The sequence below is a fragment of the Bos javanicus genome, chromosome 11 (assembly GCF_032452875.1).
Source record: "Bos javanicus breed banteng chromosome 11, ARS-OSU_banteng_1.0, whole genome shotgun sequence".
In the NCBI taxonomy this organism is placed as follows: domain Eukaryota; kingdom Metazoa; phylum Chordata; class Mammalia; order Artiodactyla; family Bovidae; genus Bos; species Bos javanicus.
Window position 1 is genome coordinate 72627935 of NC_083878.1, and position 15791 is coordinate 72643725.

General features: G+C 41.2%; 1 protein-coding gene across 3 annotated transcripts in view; it reads right to left on the reverse strand.

The window, feature by feature from the left end:
- The window catches only part of DPYSL5 (dihydropyrimidinase like 5), an 89680-nt gene that overhangs the window by 65857 nt on the left and 8032 nt on the right, over positions 1 to 15791 (reverse strand). Inside the window, exon 1 of one of the 3 annotated variants that reach the window (XM_061433053.1) lies at positions 11119 to 11196. The exons of the other annotated variants lie outside the window; for them this stretch is intronic. The gene's annotated coding sequence lies outside the window, so the exon portion shown is untranslated. Of the gene's footprint in view, positions 1 to 11118; positions 11197 to 15791 lie in introns of those variants that run through there. 3 annotated transcript variants of the gene reach the window in all.

Consider the following 15791-nt stretch of genomic DNA (forward strand, 5'->3'; position numbering starts at 1 on the left):
CACCGATTCAGTGGACATGAACTTGGGCAAATTCTGGGAGATGGCGAAGGACAGGGAAGCCTGGCATGCAGCAGTCCATGGGGTTGCAAAGGGTCGGACATGACTTGGTGACTGAACAGCAACAATAGTACTATGTGTCAGGGGCCGTGAAGGCTCTTAACACGGGGCATTTAATTAAAACAATGTCACACTTGTCCTTGGAGGTGATAGGCTACCTCCCTAGACAGACTGGAGGGGATGATTAGCCTAGGTGACACAGCTTCATGGAAAGGAATTGGAGTAGGGGTAAATCTACACCGAAAAATACTAGAATCAAAAGGTGTGGGCCATGCTAATGGGCTAACAGTTTTATTCACTTGTGTGTTGAACTTTTAGGAGACACGGCAAACAAAACACTCTACTCAAACAGTGTCCATTCTACCCATTAAGTCTGTTTTTTATCCTCTTTTCTCCAAACCCACCCCCTGAGTCCAGGCCCTTGTCAGCTACCTGGATAGGACATCATTGTTACCAGGATACTTCTAATTGGTCCCCCAGCCTTCACACTGTTGGTGCACTGAGCTTGCTAAGATGCCAATCACGTCACAGGGGCAGGCTTAGCACCTGCTAAATAATACTGTATTAAAGTGCCAGATGCTGAACCCCACCCCCCAATCCTAGAGCTCACAAGTCTGTAGTGAAAAGAAATTCATAAATGGATAATTTCAATATGAGTTAAGAGGATAGCTGTGTCAGTGCCGGGAGGGGCAGGAAGCACTTAACACTGACTGGGATAAAGGACTGCTTCTCAGAGGACGTGCCCTTGAGGGGAGTCTTGATAGTTAATTAGGAGTTCACTAGCAAGGTGGGGGAGAAGACAAGCATGCGTATTCCAAACAGCAGCAGAGAGGTGCATTTGGGATGATTTATGTATGTGATGTATGAGGATGAAGAAGAGGCAAAGCCCAGATCATCCACCGTCTGGTGGGCTATGCCAAGACGGTGGACTAGATGCTGAGGGCAGCAGGAAGGCTTGCTGATATGGCAAGCAAGGAAGTGACATCATTATATTTGCATTTTATATAAAAAATAAAAGTATAAAATAGAAATATAGAAAGATACTTTTATAAATTTTTTGATAGGTTAAGCTTTTCTTAGCATAATTCAAAGCCAGAGACTATAAAACATAAGATTGATATGGATATGACTAAAATAATAAAAAAAACTGTGTTGCAGCAAAAGATATCATGATAAAGACAAATAAAAGCTGGTTATGCCATGTTTGCCACATATAACCAAGGATACCTATAATACATAAGAGCACTTATAAATCTTAAGAGAAAGATAAGTATTCCAGTATAAAAACATAGGCAAAGGATATGAATAGGTAACCCACAGGAGTGGGGGGAATCCAGACAGCTAAAAAGCAGATGATGCTCATTTTTATTAATAATCACAGAAATGTGAATTAAAACAATGAAATCACATTTTCACTTACTATAATGGCACAAATAAGAGAGAACAATGCCCAGAACAAATGAGAAAAGCATGCATTCAGACAGCAGTTCAAACTGGTACAATTTTACCAGAAGGAAATCTGAACATATATATGAAAACTTGAAATGTGCATTCCACATCCAAAAACTTCTTCTATGAAAATAATTGGACCATCACACAAAAATGTATTATGTGGGTATTTCATTGCATTGTTTTTACAATAGCAAATATTTTAAGAACAAGCTGAAGGTCTGTCAATATGAGGACTGTTTAAATAAATAATGGCATATTCACACAACAGAAGGCTATGCAGCTATTGTAAAGGATTGTGTAGCTCTCTAAACACTGACAGGGGAGGTTGTCTATGATCCAGCATTAAGTGAAGAAAAGTAGGTTATAGAACAGGACCATGGTTACTTGTGTATTTACATATAAATGAAATTTCATATATATATATATATGAAATCTCATGTATAAATATTCATATATATGTACATAAACTCACACATAATAAGTTTTTTGCATAAAACACTATTAACTGCTGGAGTCTTGGAGAAAGAGAATTGTATCAGGACTCAATCTCTCTGTACTATTTGATTATAAATTTTTTAAAATAAAAAATTAGCTGTGGAATCGATGAAAGCCCTGGTCAAGGGGGCAGTGGCACCGGAGGAAGTCTGTGCCAGGGCAGGCAATCTGTGAGCAAGTCAACATCTCTTGTACATTTATTCAACTACCATTCATCAGTACAGTATCTCGTGGCTTATGGGTTTGCTCTGCTCAGATGTCTCAATGGCCCTTCAAATTCATCGCATCTAAAACTCATCACACTCGTGTTGGCACCTGGCTCCTCTCCCAGTGTCCCCCATCTCAGTGAAAGACACCCCATCTGGGACCAAGCCAGCATTCGGGGCAGCATCTTCAGGGAGGTGAGCAGATGGGGGCCACCTCCACAGGCAATAGTGGATGGCCCCCTTCTTTCACTCTTTTCACCTGGGCCCCAGACAAGACAGCATCTTTTCAAATGGCTGCAAAATAGGAGCTGAACACCCTCTCTAACCCAGCCCATCTGGCTGCTGCCTTTCTTGAATGAACAGTTGGAGAGAGAGAGTGATGGATTGTTTGGGGTTCAAAAGCTTTTCCTGGTGGCTGAGTCTGAAAAAGTAGAGATACCTTCATTCACTTAAACAAAAAAAGGTAATGAGCTTTTCCTTCAGTCCTTGCTGGGCTGCAGAGCACCTGCTGAGTAACTGCCAACATAAGGAATGAATAAGTCTATATCTCTGAAAGCAAATAAATGGGAGTAATGGAAGTCTGGTTGTCTGCCCATCTAATTCACCCTGAATGCCAGCATTTCCTCTTTTTCTTGTTCACCTGCTCCTACTAGAAAAGAGGAGGGATTGGAACAGATGATTCCCCCGTCTCCTTCCCAGAAGGCTTGGCCAGATTCCCTAGGTTCCCGGTCCCTGGCTACCTCTGGGGACTAAAGACTGGAACTGAACATACTAAGGCACCCAGTTAGGATACCTGGCTCGGGACAAGCCCTGACTGTGTGCTTCACCTCTTTTGCTGCTGGAGGTCAGAACCCCAGATTCCACATTAGGTACTCAATGCCCTGTGCCCAAGTCTGGCTTGGTCAAGGGCCCACTATCTCATTCCCAGTAGGTTGGCACATTCATCCTTCTTGTTGCCTATCACCTTGTCTGGGAGTTGGAGCCTGCTCATCTGCATCTGAGGCCCCTCCACCTGTTGGTACTCCTGCCACCAACTGCCTCCTCTCACCACCTATGCCTACACTCTGGTCACTGTGCTCTACCTGCTGTTTTCTGCCATGTGCCTGGGTTTCCTGCCAGAGGTGGCAACTAAGCCGGAGGTAACTACTGTTCTTGTGCTCCAGAGTGCACGTGCCCCAACTAGAGTCTGTGTCCCACCACAAAGATCCCATGCGCTGCAACTAAGACCCGATGTGGCCAAATAAATAAATAATTTTTTTTAATGAGCAAAAGATTTGAAAAGACACATCACAAAGAAGGTACAGATGGCAAATAAACACATGAAAAGATGTCAACATCATTGATTATCAGGGAAATGCAAATTAAAACCACAATGAAATAACATTGCCCATTAAAAAGGCCAATAATATTAAGGTTTTTATATTATTTGCAACTCTTTGCGACCCCATGGACTATACAATTCATGAAATTCTCCAGGTCAGAATACTGGAGTGGGTAGCCTTTCCCTTCTCCAGGGGATCTTTCCAACCCAGGGATTGAACCCAGGTCTCCCACGTTGCAGGCATATTCTTTGCCAGCTGAGCCACCAAGGAAGCCCAAGAATACTGGAGTGGGTAGCCTATCCCTTTTCCAGTGGATCTTTCTGACCCAGGAATTGAACCGGGGTCTCCTGCATTGCAGGAGGATTCTTTACCAGCTGAGCTATCAGGGAAGCCCATGATGAAATATCATTGCCCACTATAAAGACCAATAAGTATGAAGGCTAGAATGGATATGGAACAACTGGAACTCTTGTACATTGCTGGTGGAAATTTAAAATGGTGCAGCTCTTTTGGAAAATATTTTGGCAATTTCTTATAAAGTAAACATAGTACTCAGCAAGCCCACTTTGTAGGTAATTGCCCAAGAGATAAAAAGATATGTGCACACAAAGACTTATCCTTGTAGTAACTTTTTTCATTGTAGCCTCAAACTGGAAACAACCGTAGTGTCTACTAGGAGGTGAGTGGACAAACAAATTGTGAATACACTACTAGTTCCAAATAAAACTAACAATAATAAAGAAACTAACTCCCAGAGAATGGAAGAAAATTCTGAATATAAAGAATTGCTACAACTCTGTAATAAAAAGACATAACCCAGTTTAAAAATAGGGAAAGGATGTGAATCAATATCTCTCCAAAGAAGATACATGAGTGGCTAATAAACGCATGAACAGATGTTCATTTAGCCATCAGGCTATGCAAACCAAAATAACAGTACAATACCACTTCACACCCACTAGAATGATTATAATAAAAAAGACAGATAATCAGAAGTGTTGGCAAGGATGTGGAGAGCAATTGGAACCCTCATACACAGCAGTAGAAATGTAAAGTGATGCACTGCTTTAGAAAACAATCTGGCGATTCTTCAAAAAGTTAAAGAATCACCCTACAACCCAGAAGCTCCACTCTAAGTTTATACCCAAGAGAAACGAAAAGATATGTCCACACAAAAAATTACACACAAGAATGCATATAGCAGCATTATGTTTACAAATCCGTGCATTGGGACATTATTTAGCAATAAAAAGAGAAGAAATATTGATTCATGACACAACAAGGGTGAACCCTGAAAACACCATGCTTAGTGAAAGCAGTACTCATACTGGAGTACATACAGAAACCACTTGTAACTTATGGGCTGTATGAACACCGCCCATGAGACTGGATTTGAGCCGTGGGCTATCATTTGTGTGCCCAATCCATAGATTTAGTAGGGTTTCTCAGTCTTGGCATAACTGAAATTTGGGGCTGGTTAATTGTTTGTTGTAGGGACTACCATATGCACTATAGGATATTTAGCAGTACTCTTGGCCTCTACCCACTAATGCCAGTGGTACCTGCACAGTTGTGACAACTAAAAATGTCTCCAGACATTGCCATATGGCCCCTAAAGGGGCAAACTCTCGCATGGTAATGAGTGAGTATGTGAGTGAGTCACTCAGTCATGTCCGACTCTTTGTGACCCCATGGACTGCCCCCTGCTTGGCTCCTCTGTCCATGGAATTCTCCAGGCTAGAATACTGGAGTGGGTTGCCATTTTCTTCTCCACTCCCATGGTAGAGAAACACAGATCTGCAATGATAGCACATCACTGGTTGGGGAGGAGAGGAGAAGGGGATTCAATAGAAAGAGGCACAAGGGGGGACTTGCCTGGTGGACCAGTGATTAGACTCCTTGCTTCCAATGCAGAGGGCATGGGTTTAATCCCTGGCGCGGAACTACATGAGCCCACATGCCAGGCAGTGTGGCTAAAAAAGTATATATATATATATATATATATATATATATATATATATGGCATAAGGAAACTTTGGGTGGTAATAGAAATATTCTATATTTCAATTTAGTAGTAATTATTCAGGTACATAAATATGTCTTAAACGAACGTTAAAAATGGTTGTGTCCATTGCATATAAATTACACCTCAGCAAAGTTAACCTAAAAGCAACAAAACACATTAAAAAAGAGGACTGCTAAAGGGAACTCAGAAAAAGAAGAGATGTAATTTAGTAGGAATTATATTTAATGCCAAGCTTCCTGGCAGTTCAAGTAACTGGGGAAATGGTTTGGGAGGGAAGGTGAAAACTCTTCTTATTGAATAAAAGGGCAGCTCTGATTCACCCACCAGGAAAGGCACTTTGAATCCCCAATAATTTCTTGCTCCCCTCTATCTAATGGAACAGTCAAAAGAAGGCTTCAGTCAGAATGTTTTAGAGAAAGCAGTTCTGTTCTCTATGTAGATAATTCTAGAAGGAATTTATTGGATTACTCTGAGGAAAATAAGCATAGATGTATTTGACTGCAGTTTTGCAGAAGGTGCAGAAATATTTTCCCAGTGGCCATTTTTAATATAGAGCAAACATCAATAAAAGGCTGGGGAAATACTATTAAATTTTAACTTAGCAATGACATTTCTTTGGAGGTTAAAGTGATATAGTCCAATTATAAATTTACATCTGGTGCTCTAACCTACACTAAAAAGAGAATACAAATATATATTGGACATCCTCCAACTGGTAATGGTAAGGAAGATGTCTAAATATTGCTCCTCTAGTTAGGTCATTCCATCCCCAGCCATCCCTAAGCCAAGGTCATGCTCCTCACCTCCCTCCCCTCAGCTTATTGTTGCAAAATTAAAGAACACTACCCTCGTGGCTTAAATGGTAAAGAATCTGCCTGCAATGTGGGAAACCTGGGTTCAATCCCTGGGTTGGGAAGATCCCCTGGAGGAGGGGATGGAAACCCACTTCATTATTCCTGCCTGAAGAATCCCATGGATGGAGGAGCCTGGTGGTCTATAACCCATAGAGTTGAAAAGAGTCGGGGATTACTGAGTGACTAACACACACATATACTGCTGCTGCTGCTAAGTCGCTTCAGTTGTGTCTGACTCTGTGCGACCCCATAGACGGCAGCCCACCAGGCTCCCCTGTCCCTGGGATTCTCCAGGCAAGAACACTGGAGTGGGTTGCCATTTCCTTCTCCAATGCGTGAAAGTGAAAAGTGAAAGTGAAGTCGCTCAGTCGTATCTGACCCTCAGCGACCCCATGGACTGCAGCCTTCCAGGCTCCTCCGTCCATGGGATTTTCCAGGCAAGAGTACTGGAGTGAGGTGCCATTGCCTTCTCCGACACATAGACTACAATCAGGAAAAAAGCAGGCATGTCTTCTCTGACCACAATTATTGAATGATGTTTGCAATTTCCTAAAAAATGCAAATAAGATAATTAAATCCTCAAGATAAACATGGGAAAAGAGGTAAGCTGTGCTATGATTACATAACTAGAATCATACAATCTATGTGGTACCCAGGTGGCGCTAGTGGTAAAGAATCTGCCTGCCAATGCACAGGATTTAAGAGATGCAGGTTCAGCCCCTGGGTTGGGAAGATCCCCTGGAGAAGGAAATGGCAACCCACTCCAGTATTCTTGCCTGGAGAATCTCATGGACAGAGGAGCTTGGAGAGTTATAGTCCATGGGGTCACAGAGAGTCAGACACGACTGATGTGACTTCACACACATACTATGATTGTATACCTAGAATGTCTAAGAAAATTGGTAAGATAACCAATTATAAGGCAAATATAATAAAAGTAAAATATTATTTCCTGTGCTAGTAGCCAGCCAGCTAGAAATAGAAATAAGAAAAAATGTTGTGTTCACAGTAGTGAAAAACACTGGAAAACGCTTAAACATAAAAAAAAGACTAAGAATAGTTGAGAAAAGGCAAATCTAAATATAAAGTATTTTACTTGTTTGTATCTATTTGTTTAGAGGCTGCCCAGTGTTGAGGGTGGGAATGAGAGTAAATACAGATGGGCATGAATTTTTTGGGGGTGATAGAAATTTTCTAAAATTAAACTGTCTGATGGTGGTGTAACTCTTTAAATACACTAATAACCAGTGAATTGTACACTTAAAATGTGTGAATTTTATTACATGCAAGTTATATCTCAATATAAATTCACACAAAAAGAGACCAAGAATAAAAAAACTAAGGCACAGATTCCTATAGAACTTCTCAAAGTACATAAAATAGGATCTAAACAAAATGAAACAAATACATTCTCAGACAGGAAAAGCTAATATTATAAAATGTCAATTCTCCACAAAGTGATAGATAAATGTAACAACATCCCTATTAGAATTCCCAAAGGGTTTATTTTGAAATGGATAATGGAACTGAGAAGAGTCAAAAAATTGTGAAAAGAAATACTAAGGGGTAGATAAAGGACTTCACTGGAATAATAAAAGATACTATATGAAATTACTGTAATTAAAGCTGTATGGTATCAGCATATGATGAGACAGATAAGTGGAACAGAGTAAGGTGCTTGGTAGCAGATTTCAATTAAATCCAACAAAAGAGATATTTCACTTCAGCAGGGGGAAAATGATTTACTTGATAATAGATGGGGCTGGCATCATTGGCTATTTGTCTGGAAGAAAATTAAGCAGGCTCCCTACCTTACAGCATATATCCAAATCTGTAATCCATCTGGTTTTAATTTAAATGTAAAATATTAAGCAATTAAAAATATTAAAAGAAAGGCCAGGAAAATACATGTACAACCTAGCGGCAGGGGAGGCCTTTTACATCAATCTAGAAACCAAGAAGCCATGAAAATCGCTTTTCTGATTTTATAAAAATTTTTAAACATGATATTATAGAAAATGATATAATTTGATATAGAAATGATACAGAAATAAAGTCAATAAGCAGTAAATAGCCTGAGAAAACATGTGGAATGCATATGACAGCTATAACTCTTACAAATTGATAAGCAAAATACAACCAAGAGAAACATAGCCACAGGACATGGATAAGTGATATAGAAGAGCAAATCTAAATGACCAACAACATAAAATAAGATGTTCAACCTCACCAGTAATCAAGGAGATGTAAATAAAAGCCACAATAAGGCATCATTTCACATTCATTAGAACTGGCAAAAAATCCAGGGTGATACCTGATGTTGGCAGGACTTGGGGGCAGAGGGTGCAGGCTAGGAGAGCTCGGACAGACATTGTTGATAGAAATGTAAATTATTACATGCTTTTGGGAAACAGTCTGAAAGCCTCTATTAAAATTTTAAAAAGATCTCTGACTTAGCAACTTCACTCATAGGGTTCCATCCATAGAAATAAAAGCTCAAGAACGCAAGGAGACATGTACAGAAAGTCTACTGCAGCGTGGCTGGTAGGGTGAAACTAGAAAACTGGAAACAAATTGAATACCCACCAGTGCGGAATGGAGGAAAAACCTGCGGTACGCTCCCAAGGAAAACTGTGTCTCTACTTACAACACGTCTGACACTAACCACCGGAAGTTAGTGCAGGCTCCCCAGGCTAAGGGTTCAGTCCCATCAGATTGTCCCCAACTGCAGACGCCAGTCCCCTGTCCTGGGTTGTCACCTGTACTTCCAACCATCCAAATATAAATCTGGGGTTCCCACAATGCCCTCCTCAAGCTTGTTAATTCACTAGAACAGCTCACAAACCTCAGAGAAACACTTAACTTACAACTAAGTATTCTTGCCTGGAGAATCCCCATGGACAAAGGAGCCTTTAGGGCTGCAAGCTCATGAGGTCACAAAGAATCGGACATGACTGAGGGACTAACCACAGCACAGCAGAGCACTGAATATAACTTCAGTTCCGTCCGTTCCGTTCAGTCGCTCAGTCGTGTCCGACTCTTTGCGACCCCATGAATCGCAGCACGCCAGGGCTCCCTGTCCATCACCATCTCCCGGAGTTCACTCAAACTCACGTCCATCGAGTAGGTGATGCCATCCAGCCATCTCATCCTCTGTCACCCCCTTCTCCTGCTGCCCCCAATCCCTCCCAGCATCAGAGTCTTTTCCAATGAGTCGACTCTTCGCATGAGGTGGCCAAAGTACTGGAGTTTCAGCTTTACCATCATTCCTTCCAAAGAACACCCAGGGCTGATCTCCTTTAGAATGGACTGGTTGGATATAACTTAGGAACAGCCAAATGGAAGACACGCACGGGGCCAGGTCTGGGGAAGGGATTTGGAGCTTGCATACCCTCTCTGGTGTACCACCCTCCCAGCACCTCAATGCATTCAGCGATATGGAAGTTCTCTAAACTCCTCTGGGTTTTTATGGAGGTTCCATTACAAAGGCATGAGTGAATAAATCACTGGGCATTGGTGATTAACTCAGTCTCCAGCTCCTTTTCCTCTCTCTTGAAGTGGGGTGAGGGCTGAGGGGTGGGACTGAAAGTTCCAGCTATCAATCACCTAGTTGGTTCCCTTGACAACCAGCTCCCAGCCTCAGAGATACCTTATTAGCATAAACTCAGGTAAGGCTGAAAGGGGCTTATTACGAATAACAAGACACTCCTCTCACCCCAATCACTCAGAAAATTAAGAGTTTTATGAACTCTGTGCCAACTAAGAATGACAACCAAATATTCTTATTATATCACAATATCATATTATCCATGCCATAGAATATCACGCAGTTTTTAAAGTTAGATCTATACCAATTGGCTTAAAGGGTCTTCCAAGATGTAATAAGACAAGCTGTATAGATGATATATTTTACCAATAAAAATTATGTATCCATGATATCTACACATATACATAAACATAAAAGGATCCTCTTATAAAATGAACAAGGTGAAAAATACCTAGGTATATATATTAATATGGACTTCCCAGGTGGCACTAGTGGTAAAGAGCTTGCCTGCCAATGCAGAAGACCTAAGTCAGGGTTTGATCCCTGGGTTGGGAAGATCCCCTGGAGAAGGAAATGGCAACCTGCTCCAGTATTCTTTCCCGGAGAATCCCACGGACAGAGGACCCTGGTGGGCTACAGTCCATAGGGTCACAAAGATTGGACATGACTGAAATGACTTAGCATACAGGCACATATATGTTTATACACAGTAATGTATAAGGAATGAAATATGAGTGAAAACATGAGGGTGAGGAGGTGGTATTTAGTTGGAGAAGAGGAAGAGAGAGGAAATGGGGGAGGGGAGAGTCTAATTTTTAATTAAGAAAGGAAAAAATGTCAACAATGAAAACTGAAAAGGGACTTCCCTGGTGGCCCAGTGGTTAAGAACCCGCCTTCCAATGCAGGGGACGTGGGTTCAATCCTTGGTCTAGGAACTAAGATTCCACATGTGGTGGGGGAGGGAGGCGTGGGGCAGTGGGGCAGTGGGGAGCAAAGACTCAGAAAGATAATGATAAAAGAGCAGTGGGTTCATGGCAGGTAAAATGGATGAAGAAAACATGGACTAGAAACAGGGATACAGGAAAGCTGTGAATTACTTTTCCATGCTGTTTAAAAATTACCATTAACGTAGTGGCTTAAAACAATGCCTATTTATTACCTCACTTTCTGTGGGTCAGGAGTCCTAAGTTCTTGGCTTAGAGCCTCACAGGCTACAGTCAAGGTGTTGGACAGGCTGGGCTCTCATCTGGAGGCCTGCTGGGGAAGAACGCAATTGCAAGCTCACTCAGGTTGACACAATTCATTTCCTTATGGTCACAGGCTTCTAGCTAGAGGCCACTCAGCTCCCAGAGGCTACATAATTTTTTGCCAAGTGGGCCTTCCTGGCACAGCCACTTACTCATCAAGTCATGTCTCTAGAGCAAGTCTGCTTGCAAGATGGGGTCTTAAATCATGTAACAGTCGTGGAATGATATCCCCATCATGTTGACTGTGTTCTTTTGGTTAAAAGCAAGTCACAGGAAGAGAACACACCAAGGTGTGAACTCAGGAGTTTGCCTTTATGGTCCTTACAGAGAAAACATGCCCACAGGTAACCAGAATGCAAAGCAGAATGGAATGAACCGTCTACACAAGGGAACTAATTCTGTAGGCGGATGCAGTGGTCTCTTAGCCTGTCACTAGAGGCCAAAGAGTATCAGAAACTGCACTGACACAGCTCACTGGACTTAAATTGCCCTGGAGGTTTTCCTCTGTGAAATGATTAAGTGTTGTCTATGGTTCTTTTTAGCCCTAATATCCTATGCTGACACCTGGCCCACTGCAGTGGTGGTGTTTTTTAGTCACTAAGTTGTGCCCGACTTTTTCACAACCCCAAGGACTGTAGCCCACCAGGTTCTTTCTGTTCCATGGGATTTTCCAGGCAAGAATACTAAAGTGGGTTGCCACACCTTTCTCCAGGGAATCTTCCCCACCCGGGGATCGAACCTATGACTCCTGCATTGGCAGGCACGTTCTTTACCGCTGAGCCACCAGGGAAGCCCATATGTATATATCTGACATGTGTGTTAGTTGCTCAGTTCTGTCTGACTCTTTGCAACCCCATGGACTGTAGCCCACCAGGCTTCTCTGTCTATGGAATTGTCCAGGCAAGAATACTGGAATGGATTGCCATTCCCTTCTCTAGAGGAACTTCCCAGCCCAGGGATTGAACCCTGGTCTCCTGCATTGTAGGCAGGTTCTTTACCGTTTGACCTACAGGGAAGTCCACATATTTGTATACACATACATTTTACATAGATGGCAACATGCATTTAATATTGGTCTGCCTGCTTTCTTCCTATTCAGTGATATATACTAGAGGTTGTTCTTTATCAGATCAGAAATTATCTGCCTTGGGACTTTCCTGGTAGTTCAGTGGTTCAGACTCTGCCTTTCCGATACAGGGGACATGGATCTGATCCTTGGTCAGGGAACAAAGATCCCACATATGGAGGGACAAAAAATATCTTTGTAAGGATGGATCATGATGTATTTAATTAGCTCTCCAATTTTGAGAATTTAGGTTGGGTCTAAGTTTTATTTTTTGTTAGTACTAATAATGCTGCAACAATATCCTTTCCTATATTTCATTGTGCACATACACTTGCACATCTTTAGGATAAATTCCCAGAAACGGTATTGCTGGATTAAAGGGTGTAAGCCATTCTCATTTTGATAGATGGTGCTGCAAGTCTGCTAGTTTGAGTTGGGAAGGAATCACGATGATCTCGGCAGCAGCACAGTATGGCTGGCACAGACCATCTGAGCTGCCAGATAGAATCTAGTCTCCACTCCTCACTGAACAGAGGAGGGAACTGAGCCTTTGTGGCTGAACTTCTCGGGTGCTCTCTACTCCCTCTGCACCAGCCATCATGTTGTCCAGCCTATTCACTTGACAAGCATGTACTTTGACAAGATTGTTATATATCTTTATGTATCTAAAAGCACCTAACTTGAGCATCCAGAGAATACATTAGCTCCACTTACTGAGTACTTACAATGTGACTCCCAGGCTCCCTGTATATTTTCCCCTGAGTCCTCCTCATAAACCTATGATCTTTAAATCACAAGGTAACTGAGGCTTGGGAAGATCAAGTGACTTTGTCTAAGGTCTCTCGTGTCTAGAAAGTAGAGTCGGGATTCAAACTCCATCTCTCTCCCATGTGCAAGCTCCTTCCTGGAAATTGCACTGTTCCTTGCAGGCACTCAGAAAATACGTGAGAGGAAGTTTGAGCCCACCTCCAATAACAGCTCAGTGCAATTTAAGTCCAGTTATTGGGTTTTGAGTAAACCTCTCACTTGCCAGGCTATTCCAACAGTCATTTCTGGGTCCTGGCTATTTGCACTCTACTGGCAGATATTTAGAATTTAACAAAGTATTGGATGCCTATAACAACTGTTTCATCTCTTCTCAACTTGGTGACCATTTGATTTCTTCCACAATGGCCAATTTTTGGTGCTATCTGCTATTTAAAAGATAATACAATTTCATAAAATTTATTAGTAAAATTGGCTTTACTTGGAGTCCTTTGTCTTCCAAATTATTATACAGGTATTGTTTGTAAAATGATTGATTACCTCTACATTGACACAAATTCTTAGATTATTCCTACCTTTACACAAATTCTTTGATAAACAACTTGCCAGCTAAGACTAATTAGAAGGTATTCTCTGATCAGGGAATTCTGTGACATGTATTATCCATTTCAAGGAATTAAATGCATTTATGCATTTCTCCCAGAGAAGGCAATGGCACCCCACTCCAGTACTCTTGCCTGGAAAATCCCATGGATGGAGGAGCCTGGTGGGCTGCAGTCCATGGGGTCGCTAAGAGTCGGACACGACTGAGCGACTTCACTTTCACTTTTCACTTTCATGCACTGGAGAAGGAAATGGCAACCCACTCCAGTGTTCTTGCCTGGAGAATCCCAGGGACAGGGGAGCCTGGTGGGCTGCCGTCTCTGGGGTCGCACAGAGTCGGACACGACTGAAGCGACTTAGCAGCAGCAGCAGCAGCATGCATTTCTCCCCACGTGAAAACTATCCGGTATTATGACTAAAATTGCATCTCCCACACCACTCCCTTTTTTTTTTTTTAAGGGAATCTTGATTCTCAAAAACATATTATCAGTTGGGTAATAAAAAATCATGTATGTGATGTTCACAATGATGTAAACCCTACCTAAAAATTTAAAAATCGACCATAATCTAAATATTCATAAGTAAACACTCAAATATAGCACATTTCAATGAAACAGCAGGCAGTCATTAAAAGTTTACATTTCTAAATTAGGCAGAGACAGAAAAGTTTTTTTCTCATGTCAAATGAAAGAACAAAATACAGTATCCACAATAGTGGATCCATGTTGTGGTTATAACTCTGTAAAAATTATGTTGAGTATATGGATGAGAGTTGGATGAAACAAGCAAACGTTTCACTAGCTGTACCAGCAAAATGATCTATAAGTGGTTTTATAACTGATTAAATGTTGGAGGAGTATACATTTTAAAGTGTGAAACTAAGTCCTATATTAAAAGAGATGTGAAAATATCCAAGTGCTTAAGGGACTCAGAGATTAAGCAGTAAATTTATATTTTAAAGCAGTGGATAAATCTGATCTCACTTGCTTGTATGAGGACCAATCAAACATGGCAGGCTACATGGCAAGAGAAAATTCTTTTTTAGGAACAACTTGGGCTGTGAATGAGTGTCATAAGAAAAAAGCGGGCAAGCTAGCAGTTCATGACCACCTTGTCACACTCCTTTGGCGGCCAAGGTTTCTTACCACCATCCTCTAATTGTACCTAAACTGCTGCCCTTGATCTGCATTGGCCACATTTATCATTGCCATCTCTCCTGGGCCAACAGTGAAGACTGGCTATGGAGAAGAGATATACCCACAATCTGGAGCCTACTGTTCATGTCTTTGTGCCTCATCTGTATTGTTTTTCAGTAGTTGCAGAGGTTTTTTTCCATTATAATCCTATTGTAAAAATAATGCGCATTGGGAACTATATTCAATATTTTGTAATAACCCTTAAAGGAAAAGAATCTAAAAAAGAATATATATGTATATAATATATATATATATTTTTTTTTCAGATAGAGATCTATCTGAATCACTTTACTGTATACCTGAACTAAGACAGCATTGTAAATGAACTATACTTGAATTAAAAAGAGAGAAAAAGTAAATAAATAAGATTAGTGAAAAGTGAAAGTGTTAGTTGCTTAGCTGTATCCGACTCTATGCAACCCCATGGACTATAGCCTGCCAGGCTCCTCTGTCCATGAAATTCTCTAGGCAGGAACACTGGAATGGATAGCCATTCCCTTGTCTAGAGGATCTTCCCAACCCAGGAATCGAATTCAGGTCTCCTGCACTGCAGAAAGATTCTTTACCACCTGAGTCACCTGAGAAACCTATTAAATAAGATTAACATCCCCCCCAAATTGTGCAGCTTAAGTCTTTTTTAAAAATCCACAAAAACAGGATATATGCTATAATTCTTATTCCCAAATAAGAAATCTGAACTTTCTCCCTGCATACCTAGAGCCTGTGCTCTGCAACGAGAAGCCACCACAATGAGAAGCCTGAGCACAGCAAACAGAGAGTAGCCCCCTCTAGCTTGCCACAACTAGAGAAATGAAGACTCAGCACAGCCAAATAAATAAGATAAATAAGTAAATAAAATTAAAAGAAAAACAGAAAAATACAAAAAAATAGTTATAGTTAAAAAAAAAAAAACATCTGAACGTTCTGATTCCAAGTTGGTACTTTTTGAAGAATT